The sequence below is a fragment of the Amphibalanus amphitrite genome, unplaced genomic scaffold (genome assembly GCF_019059575.1).
Source record: "Amphibalanus amphitrite isolate SeventyFive unplaced genomic scaffold, NRLGWU_Aamphi_draft 000558F_arrow, whole genome shotgun sequence".
NCBI classification, from domain to species: domain Eukaryota; kingdom Metazoa; phylum Arthropoda; class Thecostraca; order Balanomorpha; family Balanidae; genus Amphibalanus; species Amphibalanus amphitrite.
The window spans coordinates 402606-423818 of NW_024882052.1; the positions used below are offsets into that span (position 1 = coordinate 402606).

Genomic DNA, 21213 nt, shown 5'->3' on the forward strand with positions numbered 1-21213 from the left:
AGTGGCATCTCTAGTACGACCCCATCTCGCCGTTTCGCCCCTAATGGAGCTAGAACGTCGCAGAAAAGACGAGCGTGTGTGTCGTTACGAGATGCAGCGTTTTGTACCCGATTTTAAGGTCTCAGGTTAACCGGTGACCTCTGAGGTCAGGTTAAGTGGCCCAAGGTACGGTTCGGTTTTGGCGAATAACTTCACAAAAAATGATTGCAGGGCCGCGATTTTGACAGCATCGTATTCGCCCTGCTCAGGCGCGTCGAATGGTATTCTTTTTCATTTGGGTGAGGCCAACTTTGGGTGTTGACCTCGGGTCACGGTGAGGTCAGAGATCCCAAGGGCACGAACTTGGTCGAAGGAGGTCATGTCACATATCATTCGATTTGGCAGGTCTTCCCGAGTCTATTGGTGGCTTTCCCGACTCGCTAGCTCAATTTGATCAGAAGTTATTGTCGAAAAACTTATGACACTAGTGACGTCATCAATGACGTCATGCAAGCTCTTGGTGCAAAAATGAAGCATCGAACCTTGTAAAGAGCACGGTGACTATAAAGAGTGCATGAAATAATTTCGGTTGCGTGTGTTACAGCTAGTCTGAGATCGTTCTGGGCTCCAAAATAGCTGTTTATAAGTTTCCCCCATTGGCTTATAATGGTGACTTCATATGACCGGCCTGACCTCATGTGACCTTGAATAAAAAAGCGAGATATACACGTTGTGAGACTTCTGGAGGATACTAGGTCCTGCAAGTTTCATCTCCTTGTGAAATCTGCTCTGACACTGAGGGCGTTGCGAACTTGCGGTATCTGAGGACCGTGCAGAGGTTCACTTATGACGTCAAAGGTCAGTGACCTGACCTGACCTGAAAAAGCTGCTGGTATTGCAAGATCCGGCTTGAATCAAAGGTCAGGTTCATCACTACTCGGTATGTTCCGAGCATTCGAAAAAGCAACCATCAAGATGTAATTGAATGATACCGTTTAGGATTGCACCTTCCCGCCTATCGCCAAATTTCAGCGTTTTATGTATGTACCATCGCCAAAGTGGATGCGGGTATCGATAGAAGAAAGATCAGGCTGTCGTATGGTACACTCAGTTTATACGTATCTCGACTAATAAGTTAATAAATCGACTTTTAGTTTTGCCTTCGAAATCGGTATCTCCCATAGGTAAAGCACTAGTGAAGGGAAAATAAAAAAACCTTCACGCTCTGCTTACGTCACCAGAGCGTGAAGCTACCAATGCCATTGACTGGGGGCCGGGTTCCATGCTGCCTGCCAGGCGATCCCCAAAGCGGCCCTTAAGGCGCTGGAAAGACACGATTCACTCGCGTGGTTATGCTGCGTGTGCAGGGCGGAACTGAAAAAGAATAAAGCGAAGCCCATGAAAGCATCACCATTGGAGATGAAAATCAAACAAGTTGAGGATGCAGTCAACAAAACCAACATGATTCTGCTAGACAACGTCCAGATCCACAAAAAAGCAGTTGACGACCAAGAAATTGCCCTGGAGAAAACGATCAAGGCCATCGACAAACGTCTTGAAAACCAGCAAAAGTCGCTGGAGCTCATGACACAGCAGCACAAATCATCATATGCCGAGGCTGTGAAGGGAACCTGTTCAAAGGTTGCTGAAACGGTTAAATCCCAACTGACTCAGCTCTCCCAAGTAAATCAAAGCTGCGATAGGGTCGGGGATGCAGCCACTAGAGACCTGTCAAAGGTTCTTGATGATCACCTCGACAGAGAGAAGAGAAGGGCCAACGTCGTGGTACACAACCTCCCTGAGCAGCCAGGTAGCTCTGTTGCGGAGAGATCAGACAGTGACATAGTGCTGTTCAAAGGCATGATCCAAAGTGAGCTAAAGTTGCATGTGACCGCTACCAGATCTTTCAGAGTTGGGAAGAAGTTGCCTGGTAGACCTAGGCTGCTTATAGTCACACTGGGCAACCCAGCCTGCAAACATGACATTCTCAGAAATGCCCCCCAGCTCCGCCACTCTACTCAGTATCCCAACATCTTCATCACCCCAGACCTGACACTAAAGGAAAGAGAAACAAATAAAAAACTTAGGGGTGAGCTCGCAGAACGTCGCAAATCTGGTGAGCAAAACTTAACAATCAGAAATGGTAGGATCATTCAGATGAAGGCGACCCCTCCTGCAATCAACTCACACCAGAGGACATCTGACACTCAGCAGATTCTCCCACTGACCGCCAGACCTGCTGCGCCTGGATCAGACCTGCGGGATGAGGAGACCCCTGATGGTAACAGGCGCCACATGCCTCGCGGTCACCCCAGTGCAGGGGAGAGAGGTGAGACGAGTGCGAACGCCCAACAACCAAATGGGTCCACCAACCTACATAGACAAGTCTACAGAGCTGGCTGCAGCCCTTGACTGCAGTGAGGGATCAGCTCACCTTGGGCAGCCACAAACTACTGGAGAACCAGTGCTAAACCAGAGGCTGGACAACCCAGAGCCTCGGAGGATTTGACTAGATCAACGAGGCCGCCATGATATTGCCGAAAGGCTATCAGTTTTGTATACAAATGCTGATCAGTTTGTCAACAAGAGAGATGAGATGACCTGTGCCAGCTGATCTGTGGAGAGGAACCAGAGCTAATACTGATCACTGAGGTAATACCAAAGGCTCAACGTCTACCCATCTCTCAAGCTCTACTTGAAATTCCAGGGTACACACTTTATAGTAACTTTGACCCAGCATTCCCAAACCTGGGGTCTAGTGGCATCAGGGGAGTGTCCATCTATGCATCAAATCAGCTCAAAGCTTCGGAAGTACCCATCTCAAGTGCAGGCCAGTCTGTGGAGAATGTCTGGATAAAAGTGACACTGATGGGGAGTGACAGCTTAATCGTAGGGTGTGTATACCGCAGCCCCTCATGTGCCTTGGAAGAAAGCGTGCAACACATTGACAACATCTTCAAGGACGTGGTTACAATGCCTGCTTCTCACTTATTGATTACAGGGGACTTTAATCTGCCTCAGATTGACTGGACATTGGAAACCTCATCTGCTCCAGCTTCCCATGGCTCCAACACGTTCATTGAAACAGTCCAAGACTGCTTGTTGTACCAGCATGTGCACCATCCAACTCGATACCGATTGGGCGAATCACCAAATGTGCTAGATCTCATTTTCACCAATGAGGAAGGTATGGTGAGGAACATCCAATACCAGCCAGGATTGGACAGAAGTGACCATGTGGTCTTAAGATTCAACCTGGCATGCTACTCAGATGTGTCACTCCCACCTCCACACAAGGTTACTGACTATACCCGCCTGGCGGGTATGCTTGAGGCACACGACTGGAGCCAGCTGAATACAATGCAACTTGACGAAGCCTACACTGCATTTAAGTCCACTATATCCAAAGCTACTGAGAAATGCTCCAAAACCAGAAAAACGCGCCACAAAAACATATACATGAACCGTCATGCAATGCAACTAAGGAAAAAGAAGAAATCACTGTGGGGTGTATACTGCACCACACTGGACCCTATCGATCATGCCAGATTCACCCAATGTAGAAACGAACTGAGAAGTCTGACACGGAAACTCAGAAAAAGCTTTGAGTCCAGCTTGGCCAAAAACCTGAAGCAGAACCCCAAGGCGTTCTGGAGGTACGCAAGTTCCAGACTCCGAACAAAGTGCCGAGTCGAGGACCTCCTGGATGACCGTGGAGTGCTCGTCTCTACCAACCAAGAAAAGGCTGAGGTCCTGAGTGCCTTCTACGGGAGCATCTATACCAAGGAAGGAGACGAACCAACGCCGATAATGCGGAACCGCTGGGAAGGACCCACTTTGGAAGATGTCGACGTCTCTCCTCAGTTAGTGGAGAAAAAACTAGCAGCTCTTCGACCCGACAGCTCCCCAGGACCAGACGCCATCCACCCTCGCGTGCTCCGGGATTCATCACACGCTCTGAGTAGCCCACTCAGCACGATTTTTCGAAAGTCCCTAGACGCGGGAGAGCTCCCTCCGGACTGGAAATCGGGTGAGGTAATCCCAATCTTTAAAAAGGGAGACCGTCAAAAACCAGAGAATTACCGTCCTGTAAGCCTCACTGCTATTCCTGTCAAAATACTGGAGTCAGTTATCCGAGACAGTCTCTTGCAACACTTCTGTGGAAACGGTATACTGCACAGCTCCCAACATGGATTCCTCCCACGAAGGTCGTGCACCACCCAACTCATGGAGGTGATGGAGCACCTGAGCGCATCCATGGAGAACGGCGACCCGGTAGACGTGGCCTACCTTGACTTTGCCAAAGCGTTCGATTCTGTGCCCCACCGTCGACTGATCCACAAGCTACAAGCGTACGGCATCAGAGGCAAACTTCTTGACTGGATCAAGGCCTTTTTGCTCGATCGTCGACAAAGGGTCGTGATCCAAGGCTCAAAATCGCAATGGACGAGTGTCCTCAGCGGCATACCACAGGGTTCAGTCCTCGGGCCAGTCCTCTTCACGATCTTCGTGAACGACATGCCCCTGGAAGTCTCCAGCCACATCAAGCTCTTCGCCGACGACACGAAGATTTACCGTCGGATGGTGGGCAACCAGGATGACGTGGGCCTGCAAACCGACATCGATGCGCTTGGTGAGTGGTCTCGGAAATGGATGCTTCCGCTCAATGTCGCGAAATGCAAGGTAATGCACATTGGCCACCAAAATCCAAACCTGACCTACACGCTGCACGGTACCCCGATTGAAGCGACCGACGAGGAAAAGGACCTTGGGATCGTGATCGACAGCGACCTGAACTTCAAGAAACAGGCATCAGTGGCCGTGTCAAAAGCTCGTCAAACCCTGGCTGTACTGAGACGCTCTTTTGCGAACATCAACGAGTCCACGCTACCATTGCTTTTTAATGCTATGGTCAGGCCGTTGTTGGAATACGGAAACACGATATGGGGACCATTCAGTATTGGCAACCAGAAGAGGCTGGAACGAGTTCAGCGCCGGGCGACCCGAATGGTCCCGTCCGTGAGACACTTGCCATACCCAGAAAGACTACATAGCCTCGGAATGCCTTCACTGTTCTATCGCCGCCGCCGAGGAGACATGATCACCGTGTACCAGCTGCTGCACGGAGGCATGGCGCTGACACCGGAGGAGTTTCTGACACGGAACGAGTCTGACCGGACAAGAGGACACCGCTGGAAACTGGACAAACCACAAGCTAGAAAACTCGTGCGCAGAAACACCTTCAGCACCAGAATAGTCAACGACTGGAACGCTCTCCCAGACTCCGTGGTGTCAGCGACGTCGGTAAACCAATTCAAGGCGCGACTGGACAAACACTGGAAGAACAAGATGTATGACATCCCCTTCCGCTAAGAGTCCAGTATGTACATCCTCACGAGCTCGATGAGAGCGGGATCCTCAGGCCAAGTGGCCTTCTTTAACCCGAACACCTTGAAGGTAAGGTGAGGAAGGTAAGTACGGTTTACACTCCCTTATTGTCTAATTCCATTGGCTTCTTTGATCAGCATTTTCTGTTAGCGTTCACTCACTCACCACTTAGAACATAAGCGCGCCAGTTTTGTATTATGTAATTGGACTTGCCGAAAATCCTGGGCCCTGTTTCACCGGTGATAGCAGCACGCTGCTTTTACAGTGTCAAATTGGGTTTCCATGGAAACATCAACAGGCCCATTGCTCCAACACTACCACAAGTGTGACGTCAGCTCGCGCAATTTGATAGCAGCGTGGTAGCAGCGTCCCGTGAAACACCGCCCAGAAATACATCTTAAAGGGTTATTTAATATTTTAGATAATATTTATTTCTTAAAAGTTAATTGTTTTCAAAACGGGCTTCGCTAAGGAAAACTAAATATTATAACCAAATATTTCGGCTTTATTGATCAGCCTTGTTCACTGGTTTGAAATACATTTTTCTCAAAAACATGACCTAAAAATTCAAATATTCATATCGTGCCGACTGCCGTCAGTGATGACGATCTTCTAGCTTACGAAACTTATACGGCCTTGTTACGAAAAACCGAACAAATGGATCATGGTGAAACACATTTCAAGGCACACTGTAACAGGCAAACGCACACATGTTCCTATCTCAACGCAATGTCCCAGGTAGGGCTGATCAGTTGGGCAAACTAGACTTTTGGAATCAAAATATGGAGGCATCAATAATTTGATTCTGGTGGGAGGAGCCATGACCAAATATGGGCATGGAATCAATTTTTTGATTCATTTGGGTACACTTTTGACTTCAAATGTATCGTTACGGTTGAAAAAAGGCCCATGACGGTGAGATTTTTCTTTAAAAAGGTAGAAAGATGTGGTAGGTTTCCAAAAAGTGTTACCTCAAAACTAAGAAATTGTCCCTTTGGTCTTGTGAATGGGAAAAAGACAGAGCCACTGCCAATCACGTAAAGCTGTTTTGAGGAAATCACACTGTATGTAATTTTTGTATCATGAATCGCATACTAAACAATCAGTATTTGTGTAAAATGGCAAAATGAAATTTTAAAACCCCTAATTATCATTGTTGTAGTGCTTTTATATTTATTGTATGGTTTTTAGGTACCTGTTGCTTCAGTTTTTGTATTTTTGACATTTAAAAATTGTGAATTATTATCAAATGTAGTGAAGGTTAAGTACAACAATGCTATAGGTATATGTTGTGGTGCTGAGGATACCACTAAATGAGAATAATAGCAAGATAAATGATGTATTCCTGCAAGTCATTGTTGCCTATCTCTTAACATTACCTGTGAATCAAAATAATGATTAGCCAGCTGATGGGGAATCAATATTATGATTATCTGTTTAAAGTTAATCAATTCCTTGATTGCCTTTCACTACCTATATGTAGAATTCAAATTGTTATGATAGGAGCAATATTATTTTGCTTAGAATGATTATAAAATGATGGGTGTCGTGGGAAAAACATACGCACGCACGCACACAGACAGACATTCGTTCGCAGTCACTCTCTCACAAACGTGTCGTCATGAAGTATTGCTAACGGTCGGCCGCCTGTTGTCGCAACAAGTGCCGGCGCAACTCTGCCTTGAACGCGCGCAGGTTCAGGTCACACATCGCCGGTGGTAGGCTATTAAAAGCTGTCACGGCCAAGGCCATCTATAGAAGGTACAGTCACTCCCCCGCCGACCAATCAGAGACAGATCCTGAGTGACGTCACCCCTGAAGCTCGCAAAGGGTACTCCATTCCTTTACAACGTAAAAATGACTAACTTCATTTGAAGATTGTTGGTGACACTCTACACATATCGCTCAGTTGTTGATGTCATTGGAAAGTGCAACTAATTTTCTAGCGATAAAAAACAGCAGCAATATGCTAAGAAATGGCCGGTTTTAAAGATATAGACGATTTAAAAATCCTCTGCAGTTGCAGAAAAGCAGCGTAAAAACGCATCTAGCTTATATTTTTACTATGAATAAATCATTTTTCAGTAAGTTTTTAGATATGGTATCGATTTATTCAACAACTTTATTACAATATTTTTATTACTTGGAACTTTATTTCAAAATACTATTTTCAAAAAATGGCAACTGTTGGCAAGTAGCTTTGAAGCGATTGTGGCGCACCGCGCCATTATTGTCCTGAGGCCCCCTTATGATGTCATCAAAAGTGGAGTGACATGGGCCTGGTCACGGCGGTAAAGAGGAATCGTCTCCTGCCGGACTCCGATTTGATTCTGGGCACATGTAGCATATCTATCTGTCTTGTGGCTCGCTGATGTACGTCACGTCTATGCACTATTCTACTCGCGATTGACTCGGGCTGCGCAGTGACCAGCATACGTTTCAATAGGGTCAGCACATGGTATGAGTACATGTTACGCGCGGACAGCCATCCCAGGTCACGCAGGACGTCACTGACATGATCAAACTTCCGACGCCCCGATATCACACGGGCTGAGAAATTCAGCATCTTTTGCAGACGTGTGAGCTGAGTGGTATTGCAGGAGCCGTACACACTGATACAATAGCGGATGAGCGAAATGACTAGACTTTGGATTAGGGTGGTGAGCGTCGAATACGGTATACGGTTCGGTTCGGTATACGGAATACGGTAATACGGTATAATACGGTATACGGAATACGGTTCAAGATCAGGCCTGCTCCTTCTTGAAACACTCTTATTTTTATGTGATTGGTAAGTTAGAAATGGTCTGCATTTATGCCCAAATATGGTCATAAGGAATCAAGCTTTTGATGCCTCCATATTTTGATTCCAAAGGTCTAGTTTGCCCAACTGTGATGGTGACCTTTCCGACCCCCCTGTTCATTGACGAATTGTGCACCTTAATCTCCAGTGCCTCACGGATTGTCCTACGCGTCCAGTTTCTTTCAACTGCCAATGTTTTCGCGTCTCTTGGATTTAATGATTTGTTGCATGAGTAGGCATGCTGAGCTGTTGCTAACGTGTCTGTGCAACCATGTTTGAAATCAGCCATGTGCTCCTTCATTCTGGTTGATTTTGGACGTTCACTTTCTCCTATGAAGGACTTGCCGCACTCACATCTGATCTGATAGACGGTGCCTTTTTTTTCATCTCAGGTGGCACTTTGTCCTACACCTGCATTAAATGGTCTCAAAGTGTTTTTGACTTGTGTCCCGTTTTGATGTGGTGCTGCTTCAGAAGTCTTGCTATGGGCTCACTTAACCCCTTTACGTATGGAAGTGAAATGTATGTTGTGCGGGTGACCTCATGTATGTTGTGCGGAAGCAGAAGCCAAAGAGAAAGAACATCTGAAGACTGTTTTCAGACAACACGGCTATCCTAGCCATGTGATAAAAAAGGGCTTTGATGTGCGAAACCAACAAAAAGATGACACAGCCCAGGATACAGTCAATCAAAATGAGGTCACCCGCACAGCATACATTTTGTTTCCATACGTAAAGGGGTTAAGTGAGCCCATAGCAAGACTTTTGAAGCAGCACCACATCAAAACAGGACACAAGAACACTCCAAAGTCAAGAACACTCCGAGACCATTTAATGCAGGTGAAGGACAAAGTGCCACCTGAGATGATAAAAGGCACCAAAAAAGGCTATCAGATCAGATTCAGATGTGAGTGCAGCATGGGTGTCACCACCACTGGGGACACTAGGGACATTGTCCCTAGAAGTTTTGAAATCATCGAAAACTACTAGGGATTGTCCCTAGAAGTTTTTGGAGCTCCTTCTACTGGGGACACGAAAAGAACTCGGGACACGATAATGGCGCAACTTGATCAGCTCTCCGAACATATGTGTTTTGCCTTGCGAACGGTCGCGTCAACATCGCCACGGTAAATAAAAAGGCCCGCGAGCCCCACACTGACATCTGAGGCCCCACACTAGCCTCTGAGGGTCCCAAACTGGTCTTTATTGGCCCCAACCAGCCTATGAGTTTACTAAACCGGCCACTGATGGCCCTATTTTGTTCTCTGGGGGCCCAAGACTTACATTTGGGCGTCGCGCACTGGCCTTTGAGGGCCCACACCGGCCTCTGGGGCCCCATAGCGGCCTTTAAGGCCGGTATGGTAATAATGGGGCCCCTGCAAGCTAGCATCGGGCCCCCCGAGGGTCGACAGGACCCCTTTGCCATGTTGCCCCCCCCCCCAAACGTCAAGTCTGCGACCGTCCCTGTCTGTCAGTCCTCCGTCAAGCTAAACTCGGTCACCGAAGCCCTGAGCGACCCGCTCCCTTATATGCAGCGCATATTAGAAGAGTTGGGGCGAAATAGGGGCTTTGTGAGCTAGATGGACATGACTAAGAGCTCCTGCCTTCTACCAGATACGGGTGCTGCCCGAGTGCGCCAAGCACGCTGGTTTCATAACACCCTCCGGGGGCTACAAGCCCGAGGTGCTGCTCATGGGTCTAAAGAATAGCAGTGCTGGTCTCCAGTGGGTAGTGGACGCCGTGTACGCTCCAGTGCTGGCCACGGGAAAGGTGGCCTGCTATCTTGATGATCTGAATTCTGATCTGCTCCACCACGACCAAAACTGAGCACCTGGAGACGCTGGAGGACACGCTCCAGCTGGCTCAGAAGCACGAGGTAAGTACAAACCGAGTAAGACCAAGCTTCTCTGTCGGTCAGTGAAAGTACTGGGTCATGTCATTTCTCCAGAGGGCATGTTAGTGTCGATGACGGAAAAACACAGACAATTGCCCAAATAGCAGAACCAGCCAATAAGACAGAGCTAAGAGCTTTCGTAGGCTTGGCCAGCTTCTACAAGCGCTTCGTACCGGGTTTTGCGACCCTCTCACGGCCCTTATTGAACTTACTGAAGAAGAACGTGCCCTACGCATTCACCGAGGAGTGTAGGGAGTTTGTACTTTGTTGAGGCGTTGAAACGGTATTTATGCGAGAGTCCGGTGCTCCGGTACCCCGGCTTCTCGGGTTAATACCCATTTCACGTCTACACCAACGCGAGCTAACGAGCACTGTGAGGGGCGCTGCATCAGGAGTTTGAGGATGGCTCTCACCCTATAACTTACGCTAGCCGGGTGTTGACGCCGTCCGAGCTGCCGCAGCCTTTACTGGTAAAAGAGAGCCTAGTGGTCGTCTTTGCTCTTTTAGAAGTTCTTTTTCTACCTTGACCACAGACAACAGCGCTCTCGGCTACCTGCTCCAGGCCACAACGGAACCCAAATGCTCCTCACGACTTGTGAGGGATGCATTGAGGCTGCTTGTGCTCGATTCCGAGTTCGACGTGCGGCATCGCCCGGGGCCCGAAATACCGCACGTGGGTGGACTGAGCCGTTTGTCTTGGAGGGCAATGAAAGAAGGGCAAAGCCAAGACTCGCGCGGTGCCGTAGTCTTGCGGCAGCATGGATTTCTCGGCCGCCCCTGCGCCGTTCTTGCCGACGGCCGGGTTGGAGCCGGCGATACCCTGGCCACGCTGGATCAAAATGTATGACAACTTTCTCTGCGCGATTGGGGGTGAGGACTTTGCCCCCGCCAGGAAGCAGGCTGTCCTTTTGACGTGTCTGGGGGCAGAGGGACAGCGTGTCCACGAGTCCCTACCCCCCTGCACGAAGCTGGAAGGGGAAAACGACTTCCAGTTCACCCGGCGACGCCTGGAGGCCCATTTTGCACCCAAGCAAAATGTGTGTGTGGCCCGTTACCGGTTCCGCAGCAGAGGCCAAGCCCAGGGGGAATCTACAGCCCAGTGGGTGACAGTGCTGCGTCAGCTGGCCAGCACCTGTGACTACGGTCGGTTCTCAGATGAGTTCATCAGGGACCAGGTCATTGAAAAGACAGTGTCACCCAAGCTTAGACAGCGCCTCCTGATGGAGGGGTCTGACCTGACGCTGGAGAAGTCCTTGACGATCGCTGACACCCTGGAGTCGGCCGAGCGGGAGGCTCGGGTCATGGAGGAGCCGCCAGCGGCAGTTCCTGTGCAGGCAGTACAGCAGCGGGCCAGACGGCCCAACCGTGGGTCGAGGGGTGGTAGGCCTTCGGGGCCTCCCCCTCCCCACCAACGGCAGCTGTCTCTCCCTCGACAGCAGCAGCAGCAGCAGCCATCAGGGAGCGCTGGGCTGTGCTGGGGATGCGGACGAGCCGGACACCGCCGGGGTGACCAGAGCTGTCCAGCCTACGGGGCTCGGGCAGCAAGTGTGGCCGTGTCAACCACTTCGCTCAGCACTGCCGTCCCTCAGGGAGTGGGACGGGGAAGAGAACGGTATCCAGTGTTGAGGTGTTGGCGGTGGGGGAGTCGTCCCTCACGATCCCAGCCCTGGTAGAGGGCTCGGCAGTGACTCTGACGGTGGACTCGGGGTCACCAGTCTCCCTTCTCCCCAGAGAGTTCGTGTCAGGTGCTCTGGAAGCACCAGACAGGGTCTTGTGTACATATGGGGGACAGGGGTTGAAAGTGTTGGGTATGAAAACTGTGTCTGTCATGTGCAATGGTCGAGCCGCTGAGGTGTGTGTGTATGTGGTAGAACAGGGTCGAGCATTGATGGGGCTGGACATGATGCGTGTGTTCGATGTAAACATTGTTGGTAACAAAGTCTGCGCTGTGTCCACAGAACCCACAATCCAGTCCGGCCCACCTCCTGCTCCGCGGGCCGCCGCCAGTCCGCCTACCAGCGCGCCGCCACCCAGCCATGACGCCCAGCCTGCCATCCTCGGCTTCCAGCACCGGGTGACGGTGGACCCGACCGTACCTCCGGTAAGGCAACCCCTACGCCGGCTACCACTGTCAGTGGTGGATGAGGTAGGTAAGAGGCTGGACCAGCTGGAACGACAGGGGGTGATCGAGCAGGTGAGCGCTGCCAGTTGGGTCTCGCCATTGGTAGTGGGACGCAAACGTGACGGTAGCGTCCGGCTCTGTGTCGATATGCGACAAGCGAACAAGGCCGTCATCACGGACGGGTATCCTCTACCCCGGATAGAGGACGTCCTGGATAGGCTCAGTGGGTCCCAGTTCTTCTCACGGTTAGACCTTACTGATGCTTACCACCAGCTGGAACTGCATCCGGACAGCCGTGAGCTGACAACTTTCGTCAGCCACCAGGGCCTGTATCGCTTTACTCGGGTTAACTTCGGTCTGGCCAGTGCTGGTCCGTGCTTCCAGCGAGTTATGAAGTCTCTGCTGAAGGGCATTCCCGGTGTCGAGATTTATCTTGATGATGTGGTGTGCCATGCTCCTTCGCAGGCCGAGCATGATGCGCGGCTGCGGCTGGTCCTGGACAGGTTCGAGGCCCACCGGGTCCGAGTCAACTGGGCCAAGAGCACGACGGCTCAGAAGGAGATCCCTTTCCTGGGATGCCGGGTCTCGGCGGCCGGTGTGGAGGTCGACCGGGACCGCATCAGGCCGCTCCTGGAAGCGCCGGAACCGCGCAGCGAGAAGGCGCTGCGTGCCTTCTTGGGGGCAGTGGGGTACCACGCCCGGTTCGTTCCAGGATTCTCGGACGCCGTGGAGCCGCTGAGGGTCGCACTCCGATCGGACCACTTCGAGTGGACTGAAGCGCTGTCGAGCGCTGTGAGACGGATCAAAGACGCCATCAGCAGCGCTCCGGCTCTGGCAATGTTCGATCCGGCGCTGCCCACCATCCTGGCGACGGATGCCAGCGATATCGGGTGTGGGGCGTGCGTGACGCAGGCCGACCGCTCGGGTCACACGAGGGTAGTGGCCTACGCGTCGAAGACGCTCACGGCCGCGGAGCGCAACTATTCCGTAGTTGAGAAGGAAGCGCTCGCGTGCGTGTGGGCAGTGGAAGAATTCCGCCACTACCTCTGGGGGAGGCGTTTCACCCTCCGCACAGACCACCAGGCGCTCTGTACCATTTTCGGACCTAAGGGCTCCAACCGAGTCGGCCGGCGGGTCGCGCGGTGGGAGGCCCGTCTCCTAGAATATTCATTCGATGTGGAGTACATCCGGTCGGAGCGCAACGGTGTGGCCGACGGGCTGTCCCGGCTGCCCGTGGCAGACACGTGGTGGCCAGACGATGACAGCGTCCAGATCGCGTCGCTGACGGCGGCGTCGGCCGTCACAGAGGACGAGTTCAGGAGCGCGGCAGAAACGGACGAGGAACTCAAAGCCGTCCGCGGCTACGTCACCGGTAAGTGGCCGAGCCGGCAGCGGGATCTCGACCCGCGGGTGTCGGCCTACTACCACGTCCGGGACCAGCTGTCCCAGCACGGGTCGCCTTTATTCAGAGGCGACCGGCTGGTAGTTCCGTCGGCGCTGCGTGAGCGTGTGCTGGGAAACGCGCATGAGGGCCACCAAGGGGTGGTCCGCACCAAACAGCGCCTGCGCGCGCAGTTTTGGTGGCCTCGGCTGGACCGAGAGGTGCGAGAGCAGCTGAGGGGCTGTCAGGGGTGCCCCCAGCATGACGAGCATGTTCGCAGGGAGAAGCCACCTCTGCAGCCCATTCCCCTGCCAGAGGGCCCGTGGGAGAGGCTGATGGTGGACATCATCGGGCCGATGCACGGTCCTCCGACCGAGAGGTACGACATCGTGCTCTGCAACCTCTACAGCCGGTGGCCAGAGGTCGCGCTCTGCTCTGACGCGACGGCGAGCACGATCATCCAGTTCTTGGAGACGCTATTCGCTCGCGAGGGGCTCCCGCTCGAGCTCATTTCTGACAACGGCCCAGCGTTCAGATCGGCAGAGCTCCGAGCATTTCTGACGAAATGTGGTGTGCGGCAGACGTTCAGCTCGCCGTACTCGCCGCAGACGTGCGGGCTGGTCGAGCGGTTGAACTGCACGATAAAAGGGGCCATTCAGTCGGCTCGGCTGGCGCGGGAGCCGCGCTCACCCTACCTGCGTCGATTCCTGGGTGAGTACCGCGCCACTCCGCACCCCGCCACCGGGGAGACGCCGTTCCGCTTGATGAGGGGGCGGGAGGCGCGCACGGCCCTGGACGTGCTGAAGCGGGACGCGCCCACCGGAAACAGCCGGAAACGCGCGGTACGCCGGCGGCACCGCCGCTATCAGTCGGCGTACAAGAGGAGGTACGATCGCACCGCGACCGCCGCCCCCAGGTGGGAGGCCGGAGACTGGGTACGGGTCCGTAAGCCAGTCAGCCTTCGGGTCGCAGGCCAGCCGGCGGTCCAGATCCGGGAGAGGACCGGCCCTGTGAGCTACAGGGTAAGCACGGGGGACAGAGTGCACGCCAGGCGTCTCGTGCCTGGGCGTGCCACAGAGGAGCCGGTAGTGGAGGAGCTACCGGCCAGCCTTATTCCGGATTCCTCGGTTCCATCTGGGAGCGCTGAGGGCGCTGTCAGTCCGCCCAGAGTTCGCCCTGTGTCACACGCCGCCGGGGAGCTATCCGTGCCTCGGGCGGGTCCTCAGACCTCTCCTGTTTCTCCGCGCCGTGGCAGTCGCCGGCGCCGGGCTCCTGACCGGTTCACGCCGGACCGGTATCAGTAGGTAGGTCGAGGGGGCTGCCCCGAGTAGAGTGTGTTCCCTCAAAGGGAGGGGTGGTGTTGGAGTTTGTTTGTGCGCCGAATATGTCTCAGCCGCGCCGAAGTTGTGTTTATTTATTACTCTGTTTAGTGCTGGATTTCTGTGACTGTATTATGTATATTTAGTTTCTTGTTGGAAAAGCGATCCTATATCTGTAATGTCGGATCGAGTTCTTTGGGTCTCCGTAGATTTATCGTCCAGCCCTGATCAGAGACTAAGGTGTAGTAGGTGTAGTCTACGCGGTCAGTGATGGCGAGTGAAAAGGACCCCCATCACTACAGTTTCATTCTCTTCCGGGAACGTGGTATTGGAAATGTAAACAATCGGTTCTGTTGTGCTTTCCCTTGGCTTTTCCGCAATAAACCCGCACTCTGGGGTCTCCCGGGCGTGTGACGAGGAAGACAGAAGCGGGACACAACAGTGACCGTGGTCATCGACCTCGACTCGTGCACTCGGTCGGTTTGTACCGTCATTGAGATGGGAATCAAATCGCTGAGTGCCGTTGAGCTGCGAGCAGAGCAGCTGAAGGATGAGCAGTTGGAGCCGATTATACGATTTAATGCATACTAATGTGTCCCATGCATAGGCAGAAGGATGTGGGCACGCGTTTGGCATGATCGAAGAATATGCCTACTAGTACTACCGCGTAACTTCTTCGTTTTTTTCCCAACTAAATATTAATTATCTCCCTCGTTTTTAAATTACAGTGGCCGAAATCCAACGAGGAACGCATATTTGGGGGTAGGTGGGTATTGGCGCCCAGACTCAAGCAAAGGTTTGTGGCGGCGCCCTGGAAAAGTGTCCCTAGAAGTTCTGAAACCGTGGTGACGCCGCTGGAGTGCAGTGAGTCCTACATAGGAGAAAGTGGACGTCCAAAATCAACCAGAATGAAGGAGCACATGGCTGATTTAAAACATGGTCGCACAGACACGTCAGCAACAGCTCAGCATGCCTACTCATGCAACAAATCATTAAATCCAAGAGACGCGAAAACATTGGCAGTTGAAAGAAACTGGAAGCGTAGGACAATCCGTGAGGCACTGGAGATTAAGGTGCACAATTCGTCAATGAACAGGGGTCGGGAAGGTCACCATCAGCCCTATTTGGGACATTGCGTTGAGATAGGAACATGTGTGCGTTTGCCTGTTACAGTGTGCCTTGAAATGTGTTTCACCACGATTCATTTGTTCGGTTTTTTCGTAAGCTAGAAGATCGTCATCACTGACGGCACGATATGAATATTTGAATTTTGAGGTCATGTTTTTGAGAAAAATGTATTTCAAACCAGTGAACAAGGCTGATCAATAAAGCCGAAATAATTGGTTATAATACACCTTTTTGCACTCAAAATAGGCATCTTTTCATTCAATTTCGGCGAATTGCATTCAATTTTAGCGATCTCTCATTTGCTTCGAATAGAGAGATCGCTAAAATTGAATGCAATTCGCCGAAATTGAATGAAAAGATGCCTATTTTGAGTGCAAAAAGGTGTATTTAGTTTTCCTCAGCGAAGCCCGTTTGGAAAAAAATAAGGTTTAGAGATCTATTAACCTGAGGAAAAGAATAATGACGTTTCGGCAACATAATATTTATTATTTTATGAAGCCTTTAACTGCCTTTACCTAGGTGTTATTCCTTTTTTATTACCTGAAAGAATTATTGAACGCTTGTCTTCAATAGCTGTAAGGTGCTCTCCTAATGACCAGGTAAGATTGATTTGAAAATTGAAAGGGATATGACAATGCAACATGGTGCATTTTCTGAAGTTGTCAAGCTCGTGATGAAGAGGGAGCAGTGTATATTATTAGTCATCTGTACCAGGGTGCAAGCTCCCCTACTTATGATGGCAAATGATAAAAACATTACAGGTTTTCAAGGCTTCACCACTTTTAGTGTTGCTGGGCATCCTTTGCATGATTTTTACAGGCTAGACTGCTTATCAGAATGTAAGATTAAGCATTTAAAATTTTCTATTTGAGTACTTAAGAATGTTAAGATTGAGCTTTAAGTCTCACAGCCGTGGCCACAGCCGTAGCCGTGTTCTTGGAGATATTTGCAGCCGCCCCGACCCACAGCCGTGGGGCTGCAGCCAGCCGCGGCTGCAGCTGGCCGGTGCAGACCTCTAGTCCAATCCATGTTAGTTATCCATGCATCTGATTGTTACTGTACACAATTAAAAGGGGACGCTTCGCTTTTGGTGTCCCTTCAAAAATCAAGGGGGCACGGTGCCCCGGTGCCGCCCCTCCCCCCCGTTCCGCCGCCTATGCGTTCTAGATAAGCGTTCGTTTACAAATCGCACAGGCCTCCAACAATGTTCAGGGCCTATTTTAACATGTTAATTGGGGGGGGGGGGAAATGCCCCGAAATGGGCATAAAGGAACAGGGTGACAAACGTACTAATGTGACTTGTTTTGCAATGGATGTCAAATGAGTCAGTCTGCAAGTAATGACCAGTGGTGGATCCAAGGGTGGGTCATATGGGTCATGACCCCCCGCCCCTTGGGGCCCGGGGACACCACAGGCCTGCCAGGGGCACCACCGGCCTGTCAGGGGCACCACAGGCCTGTTGGGAGCACCATCGACCTAGCAAGAGCACCATAGGTCTGCCAGGGGCACCACAGGCACAGACCTGCAAGGGGCCCCACCGACCTCGCAGGGGCACCTTGGGCCTGTCAGGGGCACCACGGGCCTGTCGGGGGCACCACAAGTTTGTCAGGGGCACCACAGGCCTGTCAGGAGCACCATCGGCCTAGCAAGAGCACCATAGGTCTGCCAGGGGCACCACAGATCTGCCAGGGGCACCACCTTGGGCCTGCCAGGGACACCACAGTCCTGTCAGGGTCCAGGGGTACCAACGGCCTAACAGGGACACCACAGTCCTTTCAGGGGCACCACATGCCTGCCACGGGCACCACCGGCCTCGCAGGGACACCTTGGGCCTGTTAGTGGCACCACGTGCCTGTCAGGGACACTCCAAGCTTGTCAGGAGCACCACAGTCCTGTCATGGCCCAGGGGCACCAGCGGCCTAGCAGAGGCACCACCGGCCTAGCAGGCAGACTGGTGTTTGATTCATCTGTGATTGAATCGATTGGATTGAATGAAACAAAATTTGTTGAATCAAAAAGGTTTGATTCACCGTCAGGATTGTTTGATTCACAAGCCATGATCGAATCAAACGCTTTGGGAATCAGGGTTGATTGAATCAAAAAAATTAATGATTCATGAACTTAAAAAAAAATCGAAGTGAAGGAACATAGTTCATTATCAACAAATATTAACACTACTGCCAATACATGACAACAAAAAGAACAAAACAAATACAATACTATCCCTGATATTTTGTATATTTTATTTTTTAATTGAATCAAAAAAGAATCATTCAAAAAAAAATTGGCTAAATCAAGCGTGAATCATTCCTTTTATTGTTTTTTGATTATCTGAATCAAAGGAATCGATTAACCAAAATTTTTGAAGGAATCAAACGGTGATTGAATCAAACAAAAATCAAATAAATCAATGATTGAATCGATCCAAAAAAGGTGAATCAAAAACCAGTCTGCTAACAGGGACACCACCGGCCTCGCAAGGGCATCATGGGCCAGTCAGGGGCACCACGGGCGTGTCGTTGGCACTTCAGGCTTGTCAGGGGCACCACAGTTCTTTCAGAGGCACCGGCGGCCTAGCAGGGGCGCCACAGGTCTGTCAGGGACACAACGGGCATTAGGTTGTGTCATTTTGGGCACTTTTTCGCAAAACATGGTGCTCCACTGATATTATCGTGCCCCAGACACGTAGAAACCGTGTGGCATTTTTCATTTCCCCCAAACATTAACTCCCATGCGGCGCCGACCGCCGACACTTTGGCCTATTTCTCAGCATTAGCGACCTCAGCGCCCCTGGCGGCAATGTGTTGAACTAACACGCTCGTTATGCTTTGTGAGCTTACGATCATCATTAAATGCATTCTACAGAATTGACGCCTTGTTGTTGGCTTGCCTAGCACTCAGAGTGTTGATGAAAATGTGATGTCATGCAGCACGAAATACATAGTCCTGTGTGAATGTATATTGTATAGTACTATCCCGGATCCCCGTCCTGGGCCCGATTTCACCAAGTGAATATATTCTTGGTGTACTTTGGAAAAGTACACCGACAAAGTACGACGATAATACTATTCGGTTTCGCCACAGGAATATATTCAATACGCCCGCTTTACGTACTTAGAGAGCCACCGGCGCGCATGCATATATCTTTTCTTGTCGGGGACATGCAGTCACTATATTTTTCCGTATTTAAAGTCGACGAGCTTAAATGCTCAGATATACAATATTATGGAAAAAATTTCTAGCTACGCTAATAAGAATTAAATTTGCTGATCATACAAGAGGAAGTACCTAAACAAATATTGCTAATAATGCTCTTGATTTTTGCTGGGAGCATGATATTCCAAAGCCAAAAATGTAAACAATCGGCAGCAAGCCGCGCAGCACAGTTGACGTTACTGGCGTGTGTGGGTTTTATTGGATTTTGAATTGATATTAATTTTTTCTTCCAAATCACTTCTCATTAGATATTGCTTCAATATTTGTTCACATCTTCTACGCAATTCTGGAGTGGTTCAAAGCAAATATAAATAAAGTCGAACAAGAAATGGCATTACTTGAGGCACCTATCTTATATCTAACTACCGATCACTGACGATTGTAAGGAGCACGGCCGACTAGCCGACAAGTTATCTGAAATATTACTTGAATCAAGTTTTTAAATAATCGAAGGGTCTACGGACGACTTCAAATATGGAGAATATTTCGGAATCATTCGGCAGACTGAACCTGAACGGAAGCGGGAAGCCGGTGATAAATTGAATCATTTGGCCACAACACACACACAAAAAAAAAATATGGACATTGAACCGAACAGCATATGGGTACTGCAAAGAAATAGCAAAAGTGGGCGATGAAAACGAATGTAAACGCGTTGTGACTTGTGATGCAACATGCTGGGCATGTCAATCAAGGCGTTGCTGGACTGGACTTCAGTCCTTCCTCTCGCCCTCGCCAGTTATTTACTTCCTCTTCGGTAAAACGCTGTATAAAGAGCACGGTGTAATAATCACGGTGAGAAAGATTTGAAACGCTTTTGGCCTTTTGTGTTATCAAAATACAATGTGAACTGTCGTTTTTTTTAAGTGGAAAACTGAATGTAATCGGGAATGCGAATGAAAAAAGGAATTCCCTGTTGTGTTTCTGCATGATGGGGTGATTTTAATCGCAGTGATGCCACGATGAGATAAGCCTTATAAAAATAGCTGTTCTGGGGTTTAATTTCAATATAAGCCCTGACACACGATACCCTATATATCCAGCAAGAAATAACCATTATGACATCAAAAACTTTTTGCGTAGCCTGTGGCATGTTTTTATCATACGTTGCATCGACGAAGTCATTAAATTTGTAACATTATCATACAAAAAATTGATGTATGCCAAGCTGTTTCTCAAAGTATGCCACAAAAAGTAGCATACTTTCAATGCCAGCAAACTCGGCAAACAGCTGTTGAAAAAGCAGATCGGCGTACCAGAGGTACCTCAAATGTAATAGTATGCCGAAAAACGACGGACTTATGCAGTCATACTTTGTCTTTAAACATCTCAGTTAGCTCATTTTGCATATTGATCGAACCCTTACCTAGATATGCGAGGACAAAATACTTCTCCAACTTTGGAACTGTTGGTGCAGTCATACTGCGCTTATTGAACATCTTGTCGAGCACTGTCCGGATAATTGTTTCAATAAACTGCTTGGGGTAGCCGTTCTTTTGGAAGAAATCTCTGATGAACTTCAGCTCTATATCAATCAATTTGTAATTGGAGCAAAGGCGGAAGGCACGAGTCACAGCCGAATAAACTATTGCCCTTTTGACGGTTTGTGGGATAAAACTGAAAAAGCTCAATTCCAAGCCTGTAAAAGTGGGCTTTCGGAAAACGGACATCTGAAGGCGGTTGTTTCGACGCATGAAGAGCTACACATTGTAAGCAAGGTTACCTGACAACAGACAGGGGATATGCCGATGTTGTGCCATTAAGCCTTGGCTTCAGTTGATGGATGAAAAGTGATTCCAAGATCCTGAGAGAATGTGATGGCTCGCTGCCTAAAATGGTGAAATCGTTGAAGGAGACAGGGGTGTCACATGTGTGACTGTGATCGCGAATGGACGATTGTTTTGGAGTTGTTAGAATATTACCAGTGCGGTCAGAAATGCCCTTATGTTCACATACCCTGGTGTACAAGCGTACATAGGTGGAA

The 21213-nt window shown here is 50.2% G+C and overlaps 1 long non-coding RNA gene across 1 annotated transcript in view; it reads right to left on the minus strand.

Moving 5' to 3' along the window:
- LOC122393852 overlaps positions 1-20737 on the minus strand; it is a 35092-nt gene extending 14355 nt beyond the window's left edge. The window contains exon 1 of the long non-coding RNA XR_006258767.1: positions 20596-20737. This is a non-coding gene — a long non-coding RNA (uncharacterized LOC122393852). The remainder of the gene's footprint in view (positions 1-20595) is intronic.
- Between the last annotated feature and the right edge of the window lie 476 nt (positions 20738-21213).